Genomic DNA, 24256 nt, shown 5'->3' on the forward strand with positions numbered 1-24256 from the left:
GCAGGCAGCTTCTAGAAGCTGTCAATGATCCTTAGAGGACAGCTAGAAAGGAAACAGAGACCCTGTTTCTACAACTACATAGAACTGAAAATATATATCTATATACACACACACACACATATATATGTGTGTGTATATATGTGTATATATTCATATATATGAATATGAAATATATATATGTGTGTGTATATATGAATATATGTACATATATTCATATATGTATATATTCATATATATATATATTCATATATATACACACATATATACACATGTGTGTATATATATACACACATGTATATGTATATATATAAATACACATATATACACACACGTGTATATATATACACACACACATATATATGTGTATATATACATATGAATATACATATATTTTTATATATAAAAATACATATATGTATACACACATATAGCTGGGACAACAGGGATGTGTCACCACATCCAGCTAATTTTTAACTTTTTTTTGTAGAGACGAAGTCTCACTATATGCTCAGGCTGGTCTCAAACTTATGGGCTCAAGCAGTCCTCCTGCTTTGGCCTACTAAAGTGCTGATATTACAGGCATGAGCCACTGTGCCCAGTCCAAATGACATAAATTATCCTGGAGACAGATTGTTCTCCAGCGCCTCCAAAAAGGAACACACCCCATAGACATTTTGATTTTGGTCCTTTGAAACTTAGAAAAACAAGCTGAGCCTTCCAGGCTCTGACCTAGAAAACTGTGGTGTTGATAAATGGCTGTTGCTTTAAGCTGCTAAATTTGTGTGGAAAATTGTTACACAGCAATATTAAGCTAATACAAATAGCTCTTAATGGTTTTTTAAGAGGATTAGTTTATTACTCTTGTCTAGGCACTCCAGTCTCTAAATGCTTTCTCTTTCTTGACAAGAATCAGTACCTCACATAGCTGGTCATAATAAAGCATGGTGATTTGATCTCTGGCACATAGTTTAAAACCAACAGAATATGAACTGGGCCTCTGAGAGTTTCGTTCCACCTCTAAGAACTGCTAGTCAAAGTATAGTTTCTCCCCCAAGCAGATGAGGAAGAGCCCAGTTTCTCAGGTAAAGAACAGATTGCTCATTTTATTTCCTCTTACCCATTCTTTGTTATCAGCATATGCCAACCTGTTTGTGTATTCATTCTAACACCTCATTCTCAATCTTGGCTAGGAATCTTCTCTTTCCTCTCCCAGCAGGTCTAAAGAAGGGGAGAGGAAGCATTTGAGTTTGCTCCTGTTACACTCTCTCTTGTGAGACTGTGTCACCGGGAAATAGCCCAGTTAGGCAGAGATTAAACATACTGATTGTAATCTGAATCCAGAATGTAGAAAGTAAGTCTTAAATGGGATAGATAGAGTCAGTAGGATGGCTATGGCTATTGATTATTGTAGAGGATATACATAGTACACATGTATGTTCCTTCATTTGAGCAGCCATATGAATTACATATTAATATATTTTTTGTTTTTAAAGTATTATTTATTTTAATTTTTGTAACTAATACACTTAATTATAGTTTTAAATTTACAAAAAACTGAGCAATGGTACAGAGTTCCATATACATCACCCCTCCCTCTCCACAAACACAGTTTCCCCTATTATTACTTACATTAGTGTGGAATAGTTGTTACAAATAATACATAAATATTGATGTATTATCAGTAAATAAAGCACACAGTTTAAGATCTACTATTATGTTCTACAGTTCTGCATATTTTGACAAACGCACAATATTAGCTACCCACTGCTAAAGTTTCATATAGAACTATACTCTTTTACAGAATACAGTATCATATAAAATCATAACATATAGTATTACACCCTTTGGATCCTGTATGCTTCACCTATTCATCCCTCCTCTTCCTCTCACTGAAGCCCATAGAATCAACAATGTTTTTACTTCCTTTATAGTTTTGCCTTCCCCCAAATGTCATGTAGCCTTTTCAGGTTGGCTTCTTCCTTATGGCAATATGCATTTAAGGGTCCTTCACATCTTTTCGTGGATTAGGATTTCGTTTCTTTTTATCGTTGGATAATGTTCTATTGTATGGCCGTATCACAGTTTGTTTATCCATCTACCTATTGAAAGGCATCTTGGTTCCTTCTGGTTTGGGGTTATCATGAATAAAGCTGGTGTAGATATTCAAGTGAAGGCTTTTGTGTGGATGATATTTCCACTTTTCAAAGATGGGGTTAACATTGTCCAGAGGAGAGGTTTCTTTTTTGTTGAAGGGAATTTGGAATTTTACAGGTGTGGTATTGCTGGCTTCTTTTCACTCCTTCTATCCCTCAGAACCCCGAGAAATAGAAGAACTTATCTGATTTGTTCATGGACGGGCATGATTGACTCATCTTCTCTCTTCTTCCTCTTTAGCAAGGGTGTTCTTTCTATATGAGCAAGTCCACCAGGATTGGCAGACTTTTGGCCATGTCCTAAAACCTGAGCTCTGTTAGCGATAAATGTCATCTTATGGCCTCAACATTTAACTTTAATTATTTTTTCAACTTCTTCAAAACCTGAGCAGAGAAGAGGAATATAATTTACCATGGGAGTCCTCAGAGCCTCCCACATAAATAAATCTTAAGTAATTTATACAAAGTCAAGCAGTCAGCAAGTAGCAGAACTAAAATTAAATCTGAATTGGTTGGAATCTTAAATCTCTTCTTGCTACCATATCATATTTTTCCAAAGTGCTTTTCACCTTAGTTCCCCAAGGTATTTATTATTATTCCTGGGGGAAAATGCATATTGATATTCAAATAAACTTTGTAAAATTAGATAAAGTAAAGCTGATTTTTTTTCCAGCATGTTTAAGTCTGTAAGAAAATAGATGTAATGGGCAATGTTGCCTAAATTTACATGGACATTGAACTCCTTTAGAGAGTGTTTCATAGGACAAATATTTTAGTTTCTGAATTTTTAGATAGTTATTTCTTAGCCCTATCCATTTCAGAATGGTTGTTCACATTACCATTTCTGTGATACTTTAGCCATCTCATCTACAAAAACTCATTAGAGCACTGTTTCTTACAGCGTATGCCACAAAGCATCCTTTTATAAAATGGAGATAGGCCATATGCATATAAGGGAGTGTATTAGGACATTCTTGCATTACTATAGGGAAATAGCAGAGACTGGGTAACTTGAAAGAAGTTTAATCAGCTCACAGTTTTGTGGGTTGTACAAGCATGGCACTAGCATTTGCTTGTTTTCTGTGGAGGCCTCGGGGAGCATTTACTCGTGGCAGAAGGCGAAGCAGGAGCTTGCTCACCACATGGCACTCCTGCAGCATGTCTCTTATAGGAGCAAGGGAGAAGGAGGTGCCAAACAGTTAAACAGCCAGATCTCATGAGAACTCACTCATTGTTGAGAGTACAGCACCAACCCATGAGGTATCTACCCCCATGACCCAAACACCTCCTACCAGGACCCACCTCCAACATGGGGGATTACAGTTCAACATGAGATTTGAGTGGGGACAAATATTCAAACTATATCATGGAGTCAGTGGTTAAAAATATTCAACAAAGTTACAGATATTTCCTTATTGTAGGACTTCTCAGAGCCTTTATTAGTGCTATTCCAGTATTTCAAATTCCTGAAAAAGAATCATAGAATAAACATTTGTCAACAATATTTCAAACAGGCCTCTTTTTTTCCTTACAAAATGATCTTATGTTTTGTCAAAAATAATTTGAAAAACAGTTCTTTATAGCAAAATTGCAATTTATCTTAGTGGTATCATATATTCTCATCTCTTTGAAAAACAGAAATAAATCGAAACTCTCAGTTATAGTGGCTTTTAAAAAAATGTGCCATGGAGACAATTTGACCTTGATTGCAGATGGTCCTGTGCTTAAACTATTCCTCTTAAAGAACCACTTTGGACTTGGAAAGTTATTCTGCCTCCAGGGATGTAATGAAATGAAAGTTGAAATGGAAGCTCTGTGTTGCCAGATATGCTGAGAGCAGCAATGTGGGGGTGATGCTCTACCACCAGCCCTCTTTTGAAAAGCCTTTGTAATTGAGAGGTCAGAAGTAAAGGGAAGCAAAAGCATCATTTTACAGCCCTGTTGATATATTCTAGTCTTCCTCCGTACTGTTTCCATCCTAAGTGAATTGTAAATTTATTTATAGATGCTACTGGGCACTTTACAAGGTATTTCATTGCTTGCCAATATCATTTTTTAATAACTGGCATCGAGGAGCTGGTTTAGTAAAGCCCAGCATTAATTCTCTTTTAAGTTCATTCATTTAGATCACATCTGTAATAAGCAAGGGTTTTTGATCCTTGTAAAAAGTATTCTCCCATTTTAAATAAAAAGTTATCCATAGCGTGTCAGAGTGGTTCTTAAGTAAGAAGCCCAAACAGAAGAAAATAAGAGGCAGAAACTGAATGCATTAGAACATAGTTTTCAACATTTGTGTTTAACACTTTGCAGGCATGTTTATTATCAACATATAGTATACCATCACCATTTTCAACATCAATTATTTGTGAGTGAAGTCAAAGGTCCATGATGTTCTGCGTTCTGTAATTTTGCTGAAGCATTAGGTTAAATTACTTAAAGAGAGAATGGTGTGTGGAGGCAAGTCACTTAGGTAGTGAATGTGACACCCTGGTATTCTCTACCCATCACTGGCTAGCAAGGGGTGTGTGTGGTAAGGCTTAATAAATGGTCCTCCAAATATATCTGCCACCTAATCTTTGGAACTTGTGAAGATTCCTTTATGCAGCAAAGAGGACTTTGCATGTGTGATTAAGTTAGGAATCTTGGAATGCGCAATTATCTGGTTTAGCTCAGTGTAATCACAAGGATCCTTATAAAAAGGAAGCCGGAGGAGTCAGAGGCAGAGGAGAAGGTGATGTGATGACTGAAGCAGAGACTTGAGTGATGAACTTTGGAGTCACTGCCAAGAAATACAGGCAGCCACTAGAAGGTGAAAGGTGAGAAAACAAATTCTTCCTGCCTAGAATCCAGAATAAATTAGCTCTAACTACACCTTAACTTTAACCTAGTAAAAATGACTTCAGACTTCTGACTTCTGCAACTTTAAGAGAATACATGTGCATTGTTATAGGCCACTACATTTGCAATAATATGTTATAGCAGCCACAACAAACTAGTACAGAGACCAAGGCAACAAGGCAGTTGAATGGACAGTCTCTGGACCAGAACTGCTAGAGATAAGATCCTGGCTCCAGTACAAACTAGCTAATAGACCTGGGAGACTTTGCACTAGCCCTTACTCTCAGTTGCTGCATTGACTATAATATTTTAGAAAATATCAGAATGAACTCCAATCACAGAGAAGTTTTAATGATTAATATACTAGAAATATAAAGTATCCCTGGGTTTAGCACAGAGTAAGGACTCAAATATTACTTGTCATTGCTAAGAGGCTATAAATAATTTTGTTGTTAAATGGTTACTGAGAGATAAAAAAAAATTACTAAAGACAAAAATGCTTGTAATATGAGGATTTTCACAGGAAAAAAAATAAGTGCTTTTAAATTACTGGATTCAAAGAAGACAAAGATCAATAGGGAAATCCTGTTTCTCTCTATGATGTTGGTGTATCCTTTTAACCTTTCATGAAAAATCCAATTCTAGCCATACTTCATTTGAAATATACACATTGTGATGAATACATGATGTATTTCTGGCCTAAGTCACACATTTTAGTGAGAAAAGATAATAAACAAGTAAACAAATGAATAGACAAGATAATTCAGAGAGTGGTAATTACTGAAATGGAAACAAATTAGGCTAATGTAAGGAAAGTGTCCATGGGCACCACAGATGGTCTAGGTAGGTAGGACTTCTATAAGCTGAGACTTGAAGGATGCAAAGGAGCCAGTCATTGGTAGTATTGGAGCATTCCAGACAGAGGGAAGAACCAACTTAAAGCAGAACAGATTGGTGCATGTGTGTGTGTGTGTGTGTGTGTGTGCATGTGTGTACAGGGTGGGAGGAAGCTCAGTGTTGCTGAAGCAGAGTGAGTGAATGTGTAAATTGTAAGCGTTAGGAAGAAGCCATGGGATTATGAAAACGTGTAGATCATGTCATAGATGATCTACATAGATCACGTCATAGAGTTGGAATATTTTTAAGGGCAATGAGAATCTTTCAGAGGGTGTCTTAGTCCATTTCGTGTTGTTATAAAGGAATAACGGAGGCTAGGTAATGTATTAGGTTGGTGCAAAAGTAATTGCTGTTTTTGTCTTTGAAAGTAATAGCAAAAACCGCAATTAATTTTGCACCAAACTGAAATAAAGAGGCTTCTTGGCCCCTGATTCTGCTGGCTGGAGGACTGAACATCTGGTGAGGGTGTCAGGCTGCTTCCATTCATGGCGGAAGGTGAAGGGGAGCCAGTACAGAGAGACCACATGACAATAGAGGAAAAAGAGGGAGAAGTGGGAGGTAACAGGCTCTTTTAACAAGCTCTCACTGGAACTAATAAAGCTAGAACCTGTTCACTCCTTCCAACCCCAGGGAGGGTATTAATAATATATTCATGAGGGGGGAATCCACTCCCATAACCCAAAAACCTCTGATTAGGCTCCACATCCAACGTTAGGATCAAACTGCAACATGAGGTTTTGAGGGAACAAATAAGCAAACAATAGCAGAGAGTTTTAAACCACAGAGTAATATTTGGTATTATTTATATTCTAGACAATCAGTGTAGTTAAAATATAGAACATGGATTGTAGAGGGACAAAAAGAGAAATAGGAAGTCCAATTAGTGGGTTTTGAGTTCATTCCAGTAAGTGAAAGCAATGGTAGCAGTGAAGACAGACATAAATGGAAACTTTAGCAATGGGTTTGGAAGGTAAAGTCAAAGCATTTCTGATGAGTGGGATGTGGAATAGGAGAAAAAGAAGCAAGTAATTTATGGCTCCTAGATATCTGGATTAAGAAACAAGGGAAATAATATTTTCATTTTCTGAGATGGCAAAAGCTTTGAAGGTATAAGGGTTGCAAGAGAGAAACTGAGTTTTGTTTGGCTGTGTTTAGGTGTGAGATACTTATTAGACATCTAAGGTGAAATATTGAGCTGGTAGTTGTATATACATGCTTAGAGTTCACAGAATTAAGACATATAATAATAAAAATTTAGACCTTGTGACAATGGATTTTATAACATAGCAGTGTGCTGAGGTGACTTCGAAGTGGTTTGTTTTTATGATTGTGTACTTTATTGTTTTTTAGCTGTGTTTAATGTGGTGGTGGTATGGTAGTAGTATTTTCCAAAATGATTCCTGCTCAAGCAAAACATCTTTTTGGAAACTAGAAAACTAAAAGATAGGTATTATTAAATTCCTGCTGCCACCTAGTGGCACTATTCAAAATTACAAATAAAAACTGGTAAACAATCTGGACTGTGTTGGTAAGACTTGATGGAACAGTTACTTTATCCAACCCTAGCTCATTTTACAGATGAGAAAAGAAAGACCAAGAGAAAGAAAGTGAATAGTCCTAGATCTCATAGATACTCAGGAGTCTGGGCTCCCTTGCTGAAATCTATTTTAATAATCTCTACACTGATCTAAAACCAGCTTTATCCAAATTAATTAATATTTGTTTCAAACTTTATTTCACGATTTGCTTATTTTTAGCAGCCATTTAGAAACATCCTTTAAATCATTTTGTAACAGGTCTTTTAAAATTCCCATATGTTTTCCCACTTCTTCATAACCAGAAGGAAGTAGATTTTGTTATTATTAGAGGGTGCATTGAGAAAATAGAAGTATGAAATTAAGATATGTTAATACATATCTTGAATCAGCATTTAGCACTCAGGTAATATACCTTGCTACACATGTCTTAGTCCAGCAGTCCCCAACATTTCTGGCACCAGGGACAGGTTTTGTGGAAGACAACTTTTCCTTGGACCTGGGGTGGGGAGGTGGAGGGATGGTTTCGGGATGTCTCAAGAGCATTACATTCATTATGCACTTTATTTCTATTATTATTACATTGTAATATATAATGAAATAATTAAACAATTCACCATAATGTTGAATCAGTGGGAGCCCTGAGCTTGTTTTCCTGCAACTAGAAGATCCCATTTGGGGGTAATGGGAGACTGAAAATTATTATCAGGTATAAGATTCTCGTAAGGGTTGGGCAACCTCATATGTGCAGTTTACAATAGAGTTTGTGCTCCTATGATAATCTAATGCCACTGTTTATTTGACAGGAGGCAGAACTCAGGTGATCAGCTACTCCATAGGGAGTGGCTGTAAATACAGATGAAGCTTCACTCACGCTCACCCCTTGCTGTGCTGCCAGGTTCCTAAAAAGCTATGGACCGGTACCAGTCCATTGTCTAGGAGTTGGGGTCCCCTGTCTTAGTCAACCCTGTGGAAGGGGACAGCTGTGACTGAGGAAGTCTTGCAGGCTGTATCAAAATAACAGCAAAGAACTCAGGATCTGGAGACAAAAGAACCAGGATTTGAATTGTAGGCATTGCCTAATAGTCTTATGATCTTGAACAAGTTACTCAGCCTCCCTGTGTATAATTTTCTTATCTCTATAAAAAGTCAACCACGTACACTTACAGTAAGAAAATTTAAGTGATTTTAAAAACAAAGTAAAGAGTCTCTTTTAAAATATAGGTGTTATTATTTTTGGGGCATGGCAAGGACAACAGTTCAGGAAATGATTGCCTTTGAAAAGATAGCTTGTTATAGTCACAGATCCCAAGAGGAAGAAACCGGCAAGGCAGGGTGATCAGGCTTAGGACTGTTCTTTTTAAATAACTCTGGGGCTATCCAGGGCATAACACCTGTCCCTAGTTGTCTGGTGTCTGATCCTGAGGTGATCAGGATGTAGAAGAGTGGCCGAGTGTGTAAGAGCAACATTAGAGGTGATTGAGGTTTGGGTTCTGGATTGGTTGGTTTGCATATGAAAGGCATGCTCCCAGGTGAGTTGCTCACTATTTCTAGAATTTGTCTAGCCTTGGGAGAGGCAGTGTCTTAGGGGCCAGCATGATATGAGATGTTAAAGCATCAGAAACATGTGGTTAATATAAGGTCTATCTCATGGAAACCCAGAATAAATTGTGGCCACAATCATGACAGTAATGATAATATTTTTTTAAAAATTTGCGTGATGCCTGCTCCCGAAAATATCGCAGCCTTTTCTGGACACACAGAAATGAACACAAATTTAATCTGATGTAGTAAATACTAGAGTGGAGAGTCATACAAGGTGTTGTGAGTGTGCAGCTGGGATAAAGGGAGAGATGGATTTAGTTTAGGGGAAGGGAGGCTAAGAGAGGGATACATGAAGATAATTTATAAATTGCTCCTTAGGGAATGAGTAGAAATAACCACAATGAATAAAATTTGGGTTCAGGGTGAAGAAAGACATTATAGGAAGAGGTAATAATGTACAAAGGCAAGGAGGTGAGAGTATATACAATATGAAGAGTGACCTGGATTTCACTATGGCTCAGAGAGCTTTACAATTAGAATAATGTTATTGTTGATGAGGAAACTATAGAGGAAAATAGATTACATTTACCAAATACTCTGTGCTGAACCTTTGATGTGTACCATCTCACATAATCCTTAGAAAAATCTTAATGAGGCAAGTACTTTTGGTATATCACTTCACAGAAAAGAAAATTGTTCTTTAGTGAGTTTCAGTGTTTTAAGACAGCAATGGTGGAAGCTGTAAGATCTTTTGAGCTTTAGGCTCAGAAATTGCACAGTGTCACATCTTTCATATTCTATTGGTCAAAGTAGAGTCATAGAGCCAGCCCAAATTCAAAGGATAAGGAAATAAAGCCCAGCTCTTAATAAAAGTTACTGCAAAAATACATTGTGGCCATATTTTTCACTTACTGCCAAAATGAGTCTATTATCTGCACTCATTCACTGAATGTAAGATCTCAAAACCAAATATAAAAGGAAAATCAGGTACTCAATTCCTCTAGAATCCCTAAAGGGATAAAGCAGCATCCAGAGGAACCCATCACATATGGGATTATGTTTATTCCATTTTAGTGAACTCCCAAGGATAGAAAAACTCAGCTTTTCACGTGAGTGTCATCATATTTAATCATTATGACAAAATTATGAGGTAAGGATTAACTTATTTCGCATAAGGCAAAAAACTCAAATAGGTTTGAAATTATTCCCAAAGTTGTGCAGCCATCAATTAGCTGAGCCAGGAATGGAAGCTCAACGTATACAAATCCATTGTGCCTACTTCTACCACTGCTCATAGGACAGCATGGTGCAATATGCAGTGAGGTTACAGGGAAGGTATCTGGGAAACTGAATTCCAGCCTAGAGCACAGCGAAGCTATCTTTGGCAGTAGATATGGGCCCGCAGCCAGGAGAGAGTTTTATGATAGATAATGTCTATTGTATCACTATCAACATAACAGCATTATTCAAATTGCAGGAGTATATAAGCTTCCCATAAATATGTGTGGAGAGGAAGTGTAGGAAAAAGATAAGAAAATAAAGTTAAAGAGGATAAAAGGAGATTAGTTTAAAAAGGAGGAAAAGAGGAAATTAAAGAATGGAAAAGAGAATGGAAAAAGGCAACAGCTGAATGAGGGAAGAAATGCCCTCACTAATTAATGCAGGGAAGTACAGCAGAATGAGGAAGGTGATGACACTAATTTATTTTAGAAGTGTCATAGAAGAGTGTTTACAGGTCTCTTCATAACATTTAAACTCTTGAGTCTCTGGATGTTAGGAAATAGTGTGAAGTTCAGCCCTATATTATTTTTTATTTTTTTGGAAAAAGAACATATAGCTTTAGTGTTAACTTATAATTCATATTTATATTAGAAAGATCGTTGAAAGTAAGCATAGCAAATATCAGTATATCAATTCCCATTCCCTGCTATTTTTTTTCTCCTTGTTCTTTTTTTAAATTATACTTTAAGTTCTAGGGAACATGGGCAGAACGTGCAGGTTTGTTACATAGGTATACATGGGCCATGGTGTTTTGCTGCATCCATTACCCATTCATCTACATTAGGTATTTCTCCTAATGCGATCCCTCCCCCAGTTCCCAACCCCCTGACACTCCCTGGTGTGTGATGTTCCCCTCCCTGTGTACAGATGTTCTCATTGTTCAACTCCCACTTATGAGTGAGAACATGTGGCACTTTTCTGTTCTTGTGTTAGTTTGCTGAGAATGATGGTTTCCAGCTTCAGCCATATCCCTGCAAAGACATGAACTTGTCCTTTTTTATGGCTGCATAGTATCCCAAGGTATGTATGTGCCACATTTTCTTTCTCTAGTCTATCATCGATGTGCATTTGGGTTGGTTCCAAGTCTTTGCTATTGTGAATAGTGCCCAATAAATGGATGTGTGAGAAGTGTCTGTGTATATCCTTTGCCCACTTTTTGATGGTTTTTTTTTTTCTTGTAAATTTGTTTAAGTTCTTTGTAGATTCTGGATATTGGCCCTTATTGGATAAAGAGACTGCAAAATTTTTTGCCCATTCTGTAGGTTGCCTGTTCACTCTGAGTATAGTTTCTTTTGTGGTACAGAAGCTCTTTAGTTTAATTAGATCCCATTTGTGTATTTTGGCTTTTGTTGACATTGTTTTTGGTGTTTTAGTCATGAAGTATTTGCCCATGCCTATGTCCTAAGTGGTATTGCCTAGGTTTTCTTCTAGGATTTTTATGGTTTTAGGTCTGATGTTTAAGTCTTTAATCCACCTTGAGTTAATTTTTGTATAATGTGTAAGGAAGGGGTCTGGTTTCAGCTTTCTGCATATGGCTAGCCAGTTTTCCCAACACCATTTATTGAATAGGGAATTCTTTTTCCATTGCTTTGTCAGGTTTGTCAAAAATCAGATGGTTGTAGATGTGTCACATTATTTCTGAGGACTCTGCTCTGTTCCATTGGTCTACATCTCTGTTTTGGTACCAGTACCATGCTGTTTTGATTACTGTAGCCCTGTAGTATAGTTTGAAGTCAGGTAGCATGATGCCTCCAGCTTTGTTTTTTATCGCTTATAGTCATCACTGACAAACTGTTAAAGTCCTAAGATTTCTCTATTCCTTATTCATCACTCTATTCCTTAATGCACAGCTGTTTGAAATCCTCTTTCTCTATCTTCACTCCATCTCTCCTTCAAACTTTCTTTAGCACTTGAACAAGCATTCCTCTTTTCTGCTTTCTCCAAGTCATGAAATGACACTTTTTCACAAGTGACCTGTGGGAGGCAGTCATTCTATGCTTCTGTCCTTCATGTGCCACCTATTGTGAACATTTGTTCTTTCACTCTGATAACTTTTTCTACAATAAATCCTTATGAGTAATTTGTAATGAATACAAATTATCATGTAGGTAGATGATTTTAATTCATAAAAGTTTTGTGATGGGTGTAAGAAGCAAATCCATTTCTTAATCCTCATATTCTACCATATTCACTCATTCTACACGTATATTTGAGATCTACTATGTGGCAGACATATTTCCAAGTGGTAGGGATATCCAAGTAAATAAAATAAACAGACATCCATTCCCTTGCTCACCTTTGATCTTGTTAAGGCAGAGATAATAAACCACTTGCATTGTCTGGTACACTAAAGAGATGGTAAGTACACCAACCTGCTACCCTCTGCCTATCTTGGTTTTACCATGCATTACAGAGAATTACATTTCTCAAGTTTCCTGGTCTTCTGGACTTGGGCGGGTTTACCCAGTGTGAAACAAAGGAGTTTGGGAGAACAGAAACCAGGGTATTTCTCTTACCTCTCTCTGATTCCTGAGGCATCCAGTCAAACAGTCCCTCTTCTATGGTTCCAGCTGAGATCTAGCTGGACAACCTTCACTATGGTTTTAACTCCCACCAGAAACCCTGCATTCAGGGTTCTGGTAACATCATTCCCTTTGCTAGTCCTTCTAGTCCCATGAAGTTTTTGTAGATGTTTCTTGCTGTTGCTAATACCTGGGCTGCTTCTCCATCCTCTTTTTAGCTTCTCAGCTCTTCCACAGCTTTGTCATTAATTCCTTATACTAAATGTTCTCTGTTTTAAAAACCTGGTGTGATTTATTTTCCTGTCTGAATCATATAAAGGCATTGGTTTTGGGAGGGCTGGATAGTGGTAATGCAGTTTTAAATAGGGTTGGTGAGAGCGGGCTTCATTGGGAAATGAATAGTATAACAAAGGGTTGAAGGATGTGTGGTAGTGAGGCATGTGGCTATTTGAGAGAGAAATTCCCGGAAGAAGGAAAAGGCTTACAAAGTTTTGAGGCAGTTTCATCTTTGGTATATACTTTTACAGTGAAGAGGCCAGGGTGGCCATGCAGTGCTGAGTTAGAATAGTAGATGAGATCTGAGAGATAATAGGAAGTCAGGTCTAATAGGGTCTCACAGGCTATTTTAAGAACTTTGGTTTTTATTCTGAGTGCCATGGAGGAAGACTGCATTGTTCTGAACAGAAAAATGACATGACCCTGTTACTCTTTATATAATTATCTTGGCCATTGTGCTGAGAATAGACTGTAGAAGAGCAAAGGTGAAAGTAGGTAAACCAGTTAGAAATAAATTGCAATAATCCATGAAAGCAGTGACAGTGACTTAGGCTGGAGAGTGTGAAGTCATGTGATTCTGGATATAAAATGTAAGTGGAGGACTATCTATTGGACCAAATGTGTAGTGTGAGAAAGATTAAGAAGGCAATGATTTCTGATCTAAGCAAATAAAAATACAGAATTGTCTATCATTAAGTAACATGAGGAAAATGTATTTGGAGTAAATTTGAAAACGGAGTGTAAGAGTTTTGTTTTGGGCATGATAGTTAATACAGCAGTTTAGATTTCAGAGGCAACCATCTGACTCTATGTATTATAATTTTAGAGAAGACAACCTGGCTGGGAGTTATTAGCATGTAAACAGTATTTAAAGCCATGCCACTGGGGATGATTTCATCCTAGTTGTGAGTGTAAAGAGAGAGGAGGTAAGGTCTAAGAATTGAGCCCTGGGTTACACCAAAGCTAAAACATCAGAGAAAGAAGAAAAACCTGCAAAATCAATTGAAAAGAACAAGTGAGTAGGAAGGAGTGTGATATTCTAGGAACTAAACAAATAGTTTTTAGAAAAGAGTAATAAACTGTGTGAAACACCGATCATAGGTCAAGAAAAATGACTGAGAATATATGATTAGACTTAGTACATGGAGACTGTTTGGTGATGTCAGTAAGAGTAGTTTCAGTGGGGCAGTGGAGAGAGTTTAAATGAAGTGGATTGAAATAATGAAAGGAAAGAACATGATAGACAGAAAATATTTTTGAGAGAAGTTTTTCTATAGATGGAATTAGAAAAATGAGATGGTAGTTGGAGGCCAAGTGAGGTCAGGGGGCTTTATTTTTAAAATAGAAGAAGTAGCAGTGTATTTAAATGCTGATGTAGTAATTCAAATAAAGAAAGAAATGATGATATAGAAGAGAGGGGGGACTTTTTTTCAACTTTTTATTTTTATAGATTTAGGCGTACAAGGTTAATATGGTCTGGAGGTGTCCCCCTCCAAATCTCACTTTGAGATGTGATTCCCAGTGTTGGAGGAGGGGCCTGGTGGGAGGTGTTTGGGTCATGGGGGTTGATTCTTCATGAATAGCTTGGTGCTCTCTTTATGAGTGAGTCCTCACTCTATGCTTATGTGAGATCTTGTTGTTTAAAAGTGTATGGCACCTTCACACTTCCTCTCTTGCTCCCACTGTCGCTGTGTCACATGCTGGCTTCTCATTGCCTTCTGCCATGATTGTAAGCTCCCTAAGGCCTCACCGTAAGCAGAGGCCAGCACCAGGCTTCCTGTGCAGCCTGCAAAACCATGAGCAAATTAAACCTCTTTTCTTTATAAATTATCTAGCCTGAAGTATTTTTTACAGCAATGCAAGAATGACCTAAAACTAAATACAACTGTGTTACATGGATATTTTGCATACTGCTGAAGTCTGGGCTGTTAGTGTACCTATCACCCAAATAGTATGCATTGTACTTAATAGGTAGTATTTCAGCCCTCACTCCCTCCTTTCTATATGTCCATGTGTACTTATTATTTAGCTTCTTTTTTATAAGTTAGAACATGCAGGTTTTGACTTTCTGTATATGAGTCATTTCATTTAGAAAAATGGCCTCTAGTTCTATCCATTTGGAGAGAGGGGAACTTTTTTTTAAATTACAGTTATGCATCACTTATAGAAGGGCATATATTCTGAGAGATGCATTGTTAGGTGATTTCATCATTGTACAAACATCAGAGTGTACTTATACAAACCTAGATGACATAGCCTACTAAACACCTAGGCTATATAGTCTAGCCTATTGCTCCTGGGCAACAAACCTTTACAGCAGGTTACTGTACTAAATGTTGTAAGCAACTGCAACACAATTGTGAGTATTTGGGTATCTAAACAAATCTAAAATATGGAAAAAGTACAGTAAACATTAGGTAGTATGATCTCATGAGACCACTGGTATATTTGGCCTGTCATTGAACAAAATGTTGTTAAGCAGTGCATGAATGATTTGAATAGATGAGAGGGTGTTATATGGTGGAAATTCGCAGAATCGGCTTTAAATAGGAGCATGAATAATCTCTATGTATAAATAGGAAAGAAGGGTAAGTGTGTAAACACAAATGCTAGTATGTCAGTAGTTCAGTGGTGAAAGTTTGAACAAATTCTTCTCGGAGTGCTTTAATTTCCATAATGAAGTAGAAACGCAAATGAGAGTGGTGTTTGAAGAGCAAAAGGAATGCATAAAATAGTTGTCTTACAAGTCAGTAATTGAATGGACTGAAGAAATGTAGTTTTATTGCCAAGCAATAAAGGCTGTGCTTGAGGTTTGTGGTAATGATTTTAACCTGAGTGGTCATACGTATTTATCCAGCCACATCTAGCTGTACTGATGCAGTTCTGAGACATGCATTGTTACCCATGCATCTCTACTTACCAGTGGTAAGGATTCCCAACTGGTAAGGAATTACATTTAACCAGGATTGTGATTTAGAAAAAAGAATAGAATGAATCTAGAGATAGAAGCAAGGCGGTTGAAACACATGCAAAGCAGTAGTTAAATTGACTATGAAATTCAATCTGTGGTAAAAGTAAAATGAAGACACTAGGAGAGTGAGAAAAAGATGGGAGCATCAGTGATTCTTATAAAAGAGGCTTTGTGAGTATTTTGCCTCCCTTGATTTAACTGATAACAAGGGAACTTTTATTCCTTCCTTAAAGAATTATTAAATATCTTCTATTAGGTTTACACATAATATATAATCATATTATGCTGCATGTTAGGGATACAAACATTAATTAGCCATAGTTGCTTCCTAGGAGAAGCTTATATTCTAATAGGTTGGACAGAAAATAAACAAAATAAGGGATCTAGAATGATATGGTTTGGATCTGTGTCTCTGCCCAAATCTCACACTGAATTTCCGTCCCCACTGTTGGAGGTGGGGCCTGGTGGAAGGTGGTTGGATCATGGAGGTGGATTTCACAGGAGGGAGGTGGTTGAATGATGGTTTAGCACCATCCCTCTTGGAATCTTTCTCACAATAGGGAGTTCTGAGATTTAATTGCTTTAAAGTGTGTCGCACCTACCCCCTCATTCCCTCTTGCTCCTGCTCTGGCCATGTGATGTGCCTCTGACCCCGTCGCCTTTCACTGTGGTTGTTAAGTTTCCTGAGGACTCGTCAAAAGCCAAGCAGATGCCAGCACCATGCTTCCTGCACAGCCTGTGGAACCATGAGCCAATTAAACCTCTTTTCTTTATAAATTACGCAGTGTCAGGAATTTCTTTATTGCATTGTGAGAGCATATTAACAGAGACTCAGAATGTTTAAATATTGTGCCCAATATCATATAGTTAGAGCAAACAATAGAAGTCTTGGTATTGTTACCCATATCTTCCAATTAAAGTTCATTACACGGTCTATTTAATATATGTCTTATATTTCCTGCCCCTGAAAGATCTACAAAGGAAGTTCTTTTTATTTTATTTATTGCAATAAGAGCTTCTTCTGAATTGAAGAATGAATGCCACTTTTCAACTTAGAATTCTCCTTTATATTCCCAGACTTGACTTGTGCTTTACAGATTAACAGGAGAGTCTGAGTTAAGAGCTCTAAATTGACACAGTACCTTGACATTAAAGATATTTTTAATCTATTAGAAACTAAGAGAGTTTTATTTTTTTATAGGCAGACAAAAGGTAAACAAGACAAAAAATAAGTAAATATAATGACATTTTATATCATGTTTAGCTCTTTATACTACTGGTCTTTGTAATCCTATTTTATTCTACCAGCGTCTTATCTCTTCATTGTAAAACTAAAGCTTAAAAGACTGGTGTCATTTAGGTTCCAGTAAGTTCTAGACATTCTCTAATCTGAATCTGGTGAAAGTAAGTGGTGTCTGGCAGACTTTCTGAATTGAAAAGACAGATAACTTCAGGCAAGAAGTAGAGAAGACTGCTAGAGAAACAGAACTAGGCATACAAAGATGTTTTTCCAGAGAATTCTAGAGGATGTTTCTCAGCTATTTGTTATGGTTTAATATATGTATGTATGTGAGAAGACTGACTTAGTCTCAGGAAAAAAAACATTATGAAGGATTAGAGTACAGCATGTATCACTTAATGATGAGGATATGTTATGAAAAATGAACTCTTGGGTGATTTCATCATTGTGCAAACATTATAGAGAGAACCTATACAAACACAGATTGTATATATACTTTTATTCATGATTTTTTAATTTTTTAATTATACTTTAAATTTTGGGGTACATGTGCAGAACATGCAGGTTTGTTACATAGGTATACCCATGCCATGGTGGTTTGCTGCATCCATCAACCCGTCATCTGCATTAGGTATTTCTCCTAATGCTATCCCTCCCCTACCCGCCCCCTCCCTCAATAGACCCTGGTGTGTGATGTTCCCCTCCCACTGTTCATGTATTCTCACTATTCAATTCAAATTTATGAGTGAGAACATGTGGTGTTTGGTTTTCTGTTCTTGTGTAGGTTTGCTGAGAATGATGGTTTCCAGATTTATTCATGTCCCTGCAAAGGGCAGCAAGTCATCCTTTATTATGGCTGCATAGTATTCCATGGCATATATGTGCCACATTTTCTTTATCCAGTCTATCATTAATGGGCATTTGGTTTGGTCCCAAGTCTTTGCTATTGTGAACAGTGTCACAATAAACATGTTTGTGCATGTGTCTTTATAATAGAATGATTTATAATCCTTTGGGCATACCCAGTAATGGGATTGCTGGGTCAAATGGTATTTATTTCTATTTCTAGATCCTTGAGGAATCGCCACAGTGTCTTCCACAATGGTTGAACTAATTTACACTCCCATCAACAGTGTAAAAGCATACCTATTTCACCATATCCTCTCCAGCATCTGTTGTCTCCTGATTTTTTAATGATTGCCATTCTAATCTGGTGTGAGATGGTATCTCAGTGTGGTTTTGATTTGCATTAGTCTAATGACCAGAGATGAGCATTTTTTCGTATGTTTGTTGGCTGCATAAATGTCTTCTTTTGAGAAATGTCTGTTCATATCCTTCACACACTTTTTGATGATATATTGTTTTTTTTCTTGTAAATTTAAGATCTTTGTAGATTCTGGATATTAGCCCTTCGTCAAATGGGTAGATTGCAGAATTTTTTTCCCATGCTGTTGGGTTGCTGGTTCACTCTAATGATAGTTTCTTTTGCTGTGCAGAAGCTCTTTAGTTTAATTAGATCCCATTTATCTATTTTGGCTTTTGTTGCTGTTGCTTTTCGTGTTTTAGTCATGAAGCCCTTGCCAATACCTATGTCCAGAATGCTATTGCCTAGCCTTTATTCTAGGGTTTTTATGGCATTAGGTCTTATGTTTGAATATTTAATCCATCTGGAGTTAATTTTTGTATAAGGTGTAAGGAAGGGATCCAGTTTCAGCTTTCTGCATATGGCTAGCCAGTTTTCCTGACACCATTTATTAAACAGGGAATACTTTCCCCATTTTATTTTTTTGCTTGTCTTGTTTTTGTCAGGTTTGTGAAAGATCAGATGGTTATAGATGTGTGGCATTCTTTCTAAGGCCTCTGTTCTGTTCCATTGGTTTATATCTCTGTTTTGGTACCAGTACCATGCCGTTTTGATTACTGTAGCCCTGTAATATAGTTTGAAGACAGGTAGCATGATGTCTCTAGCTTTTTTGTTTGTTTTATTCCTTAGGATTGTCTTATGCAGGCTCTTTTTTGGTTCTGTATGAAGTTTAAGGTGGATTCTGTGAAGAAAGTCAATGGTAGCATGATGGAGACACCATTGAATCTATAAATTACTTTGGACAGTTTGGCAATTTTCACAATATTAATTTTTCCTAGCCATGAGCATGAGAAGTTTTTCCATATGTTATTTCCTTAGTCTTATTTCCTAGAGCAGGGGTTTGTAGTTCTCCTTGTAGAGGTCCTTCACATCCATTGTTAGTTGTATTCCTAGGTATTTTATTCTCTTTGTAGAGCAATTGTGAGTAGCAGTTCACTCATGCTTTGGCTCCCTGTTTTTCTATTATTGGTGTATAGGAATACTTGTGATTTTTGCACATTGATTTTGTAGCTTGAGACTTTGCTGAAATTGCTTATCAGCTTAAGGAGATTTTGGGCTGAGACAATGGGGACCTCTAAATATATAATCGTGTCATCTGCAAATAGAGACAATTTGACTTCCTTTTTCTTGCCTGATTGCCCTGGCCAGAACTTCCAATACTATGTTGAATAGGACTAGTGGAAGAGGGCATCCTTGTCTTGTGCCAGGTTTCAAAGGGAATGCTTCCAGTTTTTGACCATTCAGTATGATATTGGCTGTGGGTTTGTCATAAATAGCTCTTATTATTTTGAGATGTGTTCCATTGCTACCTAGTTTATTGAGAGTTTTTGGCATAAAGGGCTGTTGAATTTTGTTGAAGGTCTTCTCTGCCTCTATTGAGATAATCACGTGGTTTTTGTCTTTGGTTCTGTTTATGTGATGGATTATGTTTATAGATTTGCAGATGTTGAACCAGCCTTGAATCCCAGGGACGAAGCTGACTTGATCATGGTGGATAAGCTTTTTGATGTGCTGTTGGATTCAGTTGTATTTTATTGAGTATTTTTGCATCAATGTTCATCATGGATATTGGCCTGAAATATTATTTTTTAGTTGTGTCTCTGCCAGGTTTTGATATCAGGATGATGTTGGTCTCATGAAAAGAGATAGGGATGATTCCTTCTGTTTGTATTGTTTGGAATACTTTCAGAAGAAATGGTACCAGTTCCTCTTTGTACCTCTGGTAAAATTAGGCTGTGAACCCATCTGGTCCTGGACTGTTTTTTGTTGGTAGGCTATTAATTGCTGCCTCAATCTCAGACCTTGTTATTGGTCTATTTAGGGATTCAACTTCTTCCTGGTTTAGTCTTCAGTGAGTGTAGGTGTCCAGAAATTTATTGGTTTCTCCTAGATTTACTGGTTTATTTGCATAGAGGTATTTGTAATAATTTCTGATAGTAGTTTGTATTTCTGTGGGATTGGGGTTGATATCCCCTTTATCATTTTTTATTACCTCTATTTGATTCTTATTTCTTTTCTTCTACATTAATCTGGTTAGCAGTCTATTTTGTTGATCTTTTCCAAAAACCAGCTCCCGGATTCACTGATTTTTTTGAAGGGTTGTTTGAGGAGTCTCTATCTCCTTCAGTTCTCCTCTGCTCTAAGTTATTTCTTGTCTTCTGCTAGCTTTTGAATTTGATCTTGCTCCTCTAGTTCTTTTAATTAATTGTGATGTTAGGGTGTCGATTTTATATCTTTCCTCATTTCTCTTGTGGGCATTTAGTGCTATAAATTTCCCTCTACACACTGCTTTAAATTGTGTCCCAGAGATTCTGGTACATTGTGTCTTCATTCTGATTGATTGGTTTTGAAGAACATCTTGATTTCTGCTTTCATTTCATTATTTATCCAGTAGTCATTCAGGAGCAGGTTGTTCAGTTTCCATGTAGTTGTGCAGTTTTGAGTGAGTTTCTTAATCCTGAGTTCTAATTTGATTGCACTGTGGTCTCAGAGACTGTTATAATTTCCATTCTTTTGCATTTGCTGAGGAGTGTTTTACTTCCAATTATGTGATCAATTTTAGAATAAGTGTGACATGGTGCTGAAAAGAATGTATATTCTGTGGATTTGGGATGGAGAGTTCTGTAGATTTCTATTAGGTCCTCTTGGTTCAGATCTGAGTTCAAGTCCTGGATATCCTTGTCAATTTTCTGGCTCGTTGATCTGTCTAATATTGACAGTGGAGTTTTAAAGTGTCCCACTATTATTGTGTGGGAGTCTAATTCTCTTCGTAGGTCATTAAGAACTTGCTTTATGTATCTGGGTGCTTCTGTATTTTGTGCATATATATTTAGGATAGTTAGCTCTTCTTGTTGCATGGAATCCTTTATGATTACATAATGCCTACTTTGTCTCTTTTGATCTCTGTTGGTTTAGAGTCTGTGTTATCAGAGACTAGGATTGCAAGCCCTCCATTTTTTTGCTCTCCATTTGCTTAGTTAATTTTCCTCCATCTCTTTCTTTTGAGTGAGCCTATGTGTGTCTTTGTACATGAGATGGGTCTCCTGAATACAGTACACCATTGGGTCTTGACTCTTTATCCAAGTTGCCAGTCTCTGTCTTTCTTTTGATTGGGGCATTTAGCCATTCACATTTAAGGTTAATATTGTTACATGTAAATTTTATCCTGCTATTTTGATGCTAGCCGGTTGTTTTGCCCATTAGTTGACGTAGTTTATTCATGTCAATGGTCTTTACCATTTTGTACATTTTGGCAGTGGCTGGTACTGATTGTTTGTTTAGTGCTTCCTTCAGGAGCTCTTGTAAGGCAGGCCTGGTGGTGACATAATCTCTCAGTATTTGCTTGTCCATAAAGAATTTTTTCTCCTTCACTTATGAAGCTTGTTTGGCTGGATATATAATCTGAGTTTAAACTTCTTTTCTATAAGGATGTTCAATAATAGCCCCCACTCTCTTCTGGCATATAGGGTTTCTGCCAACAGATCTGCTGTGGGTCTGATGGGCTTCCCTTTGTGGGTAACCAAACCTCCTTTCTAGCTGCCCTAGCATTTTTTTCCTTCATTTCAACCCTGGTGATTATGTTTCAGGGTTGCTCTTCTTGAGGAATATCTTTGCAGTGTTCTCTGTATTTCCTGCATTTGAAAGTTGGCCTGCCTTGCTAGGTTGGGAAGTTCTCCTGGATAATATCCTGAAGAGTGTTTTCCAACTTGGTTTCATTCTCCCTGTCATTTTCAGGTACACCAATCAAATGTAGATTTGGTCTTTTCACATAATCCCATATTTTTTGGAGGTTTTATTTCTTTTCACTCTAATCTTGCTTTCTCACTTTATTTCATTGAGTTGATCTTCAATCTCTGACATCTTGTCTTCTGCTGATCGATTGAGCTATTGAAACTTGTGTGAGCTGTGTTTTTCAGCTCTATCAAGTTGTTTACGTTCTTCTCTGTGCTGGCTATTCTAGTTAGTTAGCATTTCATCTAACCTTTTCTCAAGGTTCTTACCTTCCTTTTATTGGGTTAGAACATGTTCCCTTAGCTCAGAGAAGTTTATTACACAACAACTTCTGAAGCCTGCTTCTGTCAATTTGTTAAACTCATTCTCCATCCAGTTTTGTTCCTTTGCTGGTGAGGATTTGTGATCTCTTGGAGGAGAAGAAGAGGCATTCTGGTTTTTGGCAATTTCAGCCTTTTTGCACTGGTTTCTTCCCATCATCTTTTTGAATTTATCTACCTTTGGTCTTTGAAGTTGGTGACCTTTGGATGGAGTCTCTGAGTAGATGTCCTTTCTGTTTATATTGAAACTATTTCTTTCTGTTTGTTAGTTTTCCTTCTAATAAACAGGCCCTTCTGATGCAGGTCTGCTGGAGTTTGCTGCAGGTCCACTCCAGACCCTGCTTGCCTGGGAATCACCTGTGGGGGCTGCAGAACAGGAAAGACTGCTGACTGTTTCTTCCTCTGGTAGCTTCATTCCCAGAAGGGTACCCACCAGATGCCAGCTAGAACTCTCCTGTATGAGGAGTTTGTCAGCTCCTGCTGGGAGGTGTCTCCCTATCAGGATACACGGGGATCAGGAGGCCACTTGAGACAGTCTGTCCCTTATCAATCAGAGCTCGAGCCCTGTGCTGAGAGATCCATTGCTCCCTTCAGAGATGCCAGCAGGGACGTTTAAGTCTGCTGAAGTTGAACCCACAACAGCCCCTTTTCCCAGGTGCTCTGTCAGAGGAAGGTGGGGGCTTTATTTATATGTCCCTGATGGGCTGCTGCCTTTTTTCAGAGATGCTCTGGCTAGCAAGAAGGGAGTCTAGTGACTGACAGTCTGCCTGCAGAGGCCTTGCTGAGCTGCCATGGGCTCTTCCCAGTTGCTGTGTAAACCTCCCACTGACCTTGTTTACACAGGCGAGGTTAAAATCTCCTACCTGAGCCTCAGTAATGGTGGAAGCCCCTCCCCGCACTGAGCTCAAATGTCCCAGGTGGAGCTCAGACTGCTGTGCTGGCTGCAAGAATTTTAAGCCAGTGGATCTTAGCTTGCTGGTCTTCATGTGGGTGGGACCCACCGAGCCAGATCACTTGGCTCTCTGGCTTCAGCCCCTTTTTCAGGGGAATGAGCAGTTCTACCTTGCTGGTGTTCCAGGTGCCACTGGTGGATAAGAAAAAAAAAAAACCTGCTGCTGCTAAAATGACCCCCAGTTTTGTGCTGGAAACCTGGGCAGCTGGTGTTGTCAGCACCAGAGGGAATCTCCTGGTCTGCAGATTGTGCAGACTGTGTGAAAAGGGTAAAGCACAGTATCTGAGCCAGAGTGCCACAGTGTCAGGAAAAGTCCCTAATGGCTTCCCTTGGCTAGGAGAAGGAATTGTCTGGTGCCTTACGCTTCCTGGGTGAGGCGATGCCCCACCCTGCTTCAGCTCACCCTCCTTGGGCTGAACCCACTGTCTAACCCAGTCCCAATGAGATGAACCTTGTACCTCAGTTGGAAATGCAGAGATCTCCTGCCTTCTGCGTTGCTCTTGCTGGAAACTGCACACCAGAGATGTTCCTATTTGGCCATCTTGGTGGAAATCCTCCTATTCATGAATTTTTTCATATGCAAAGCCAAATGTCCCAGAACCGTTACAGAATATTAATCATCCTCCCTTCT

At 38.0% G+C, this 24256-nt stretch overlaps 1 long non-coding RNA gene across 1 annotated transcript; it reads right to left on the reverse strand.

Moving 5' to 3' along the window:
* Nucleotides 1-1822: 1822 nt before the first annotated feature.
* Nucleotides 1823-24229, reverse strand: LOC105717228 (uncharacterized). Its single transcript, XR_001107480.2, has 3 exons — nt 24084-24229; nt 3556-3619; nt 1823-2537 (listed from the first exon to the last, which is right to left on the reverse strand). It is a non-coding gene; the product is annotated as an uncharacterized LOC105717228 (long non-coding RNA).
* Between the last annotated feature and the right edge of the window lie 27 nt (nt 24230-24256).

This window comes from Aotus nancymaae, unplaced genomic scaffold, assembly GCF_030222135.1.
Source record: "Aotus nancymaae isolate 86718 unplaced genomic scaffold, 86718_ANA_hifiasm-v0.15.2.pri h1tg000059l, whole genome shotgun sequence".
Classification (NCBI taxonomy): Eukaryota; Metazoa; Chordata; class Mammalia; order Primates; family Aotidae; genus Aotus; species Aotus nancymaae.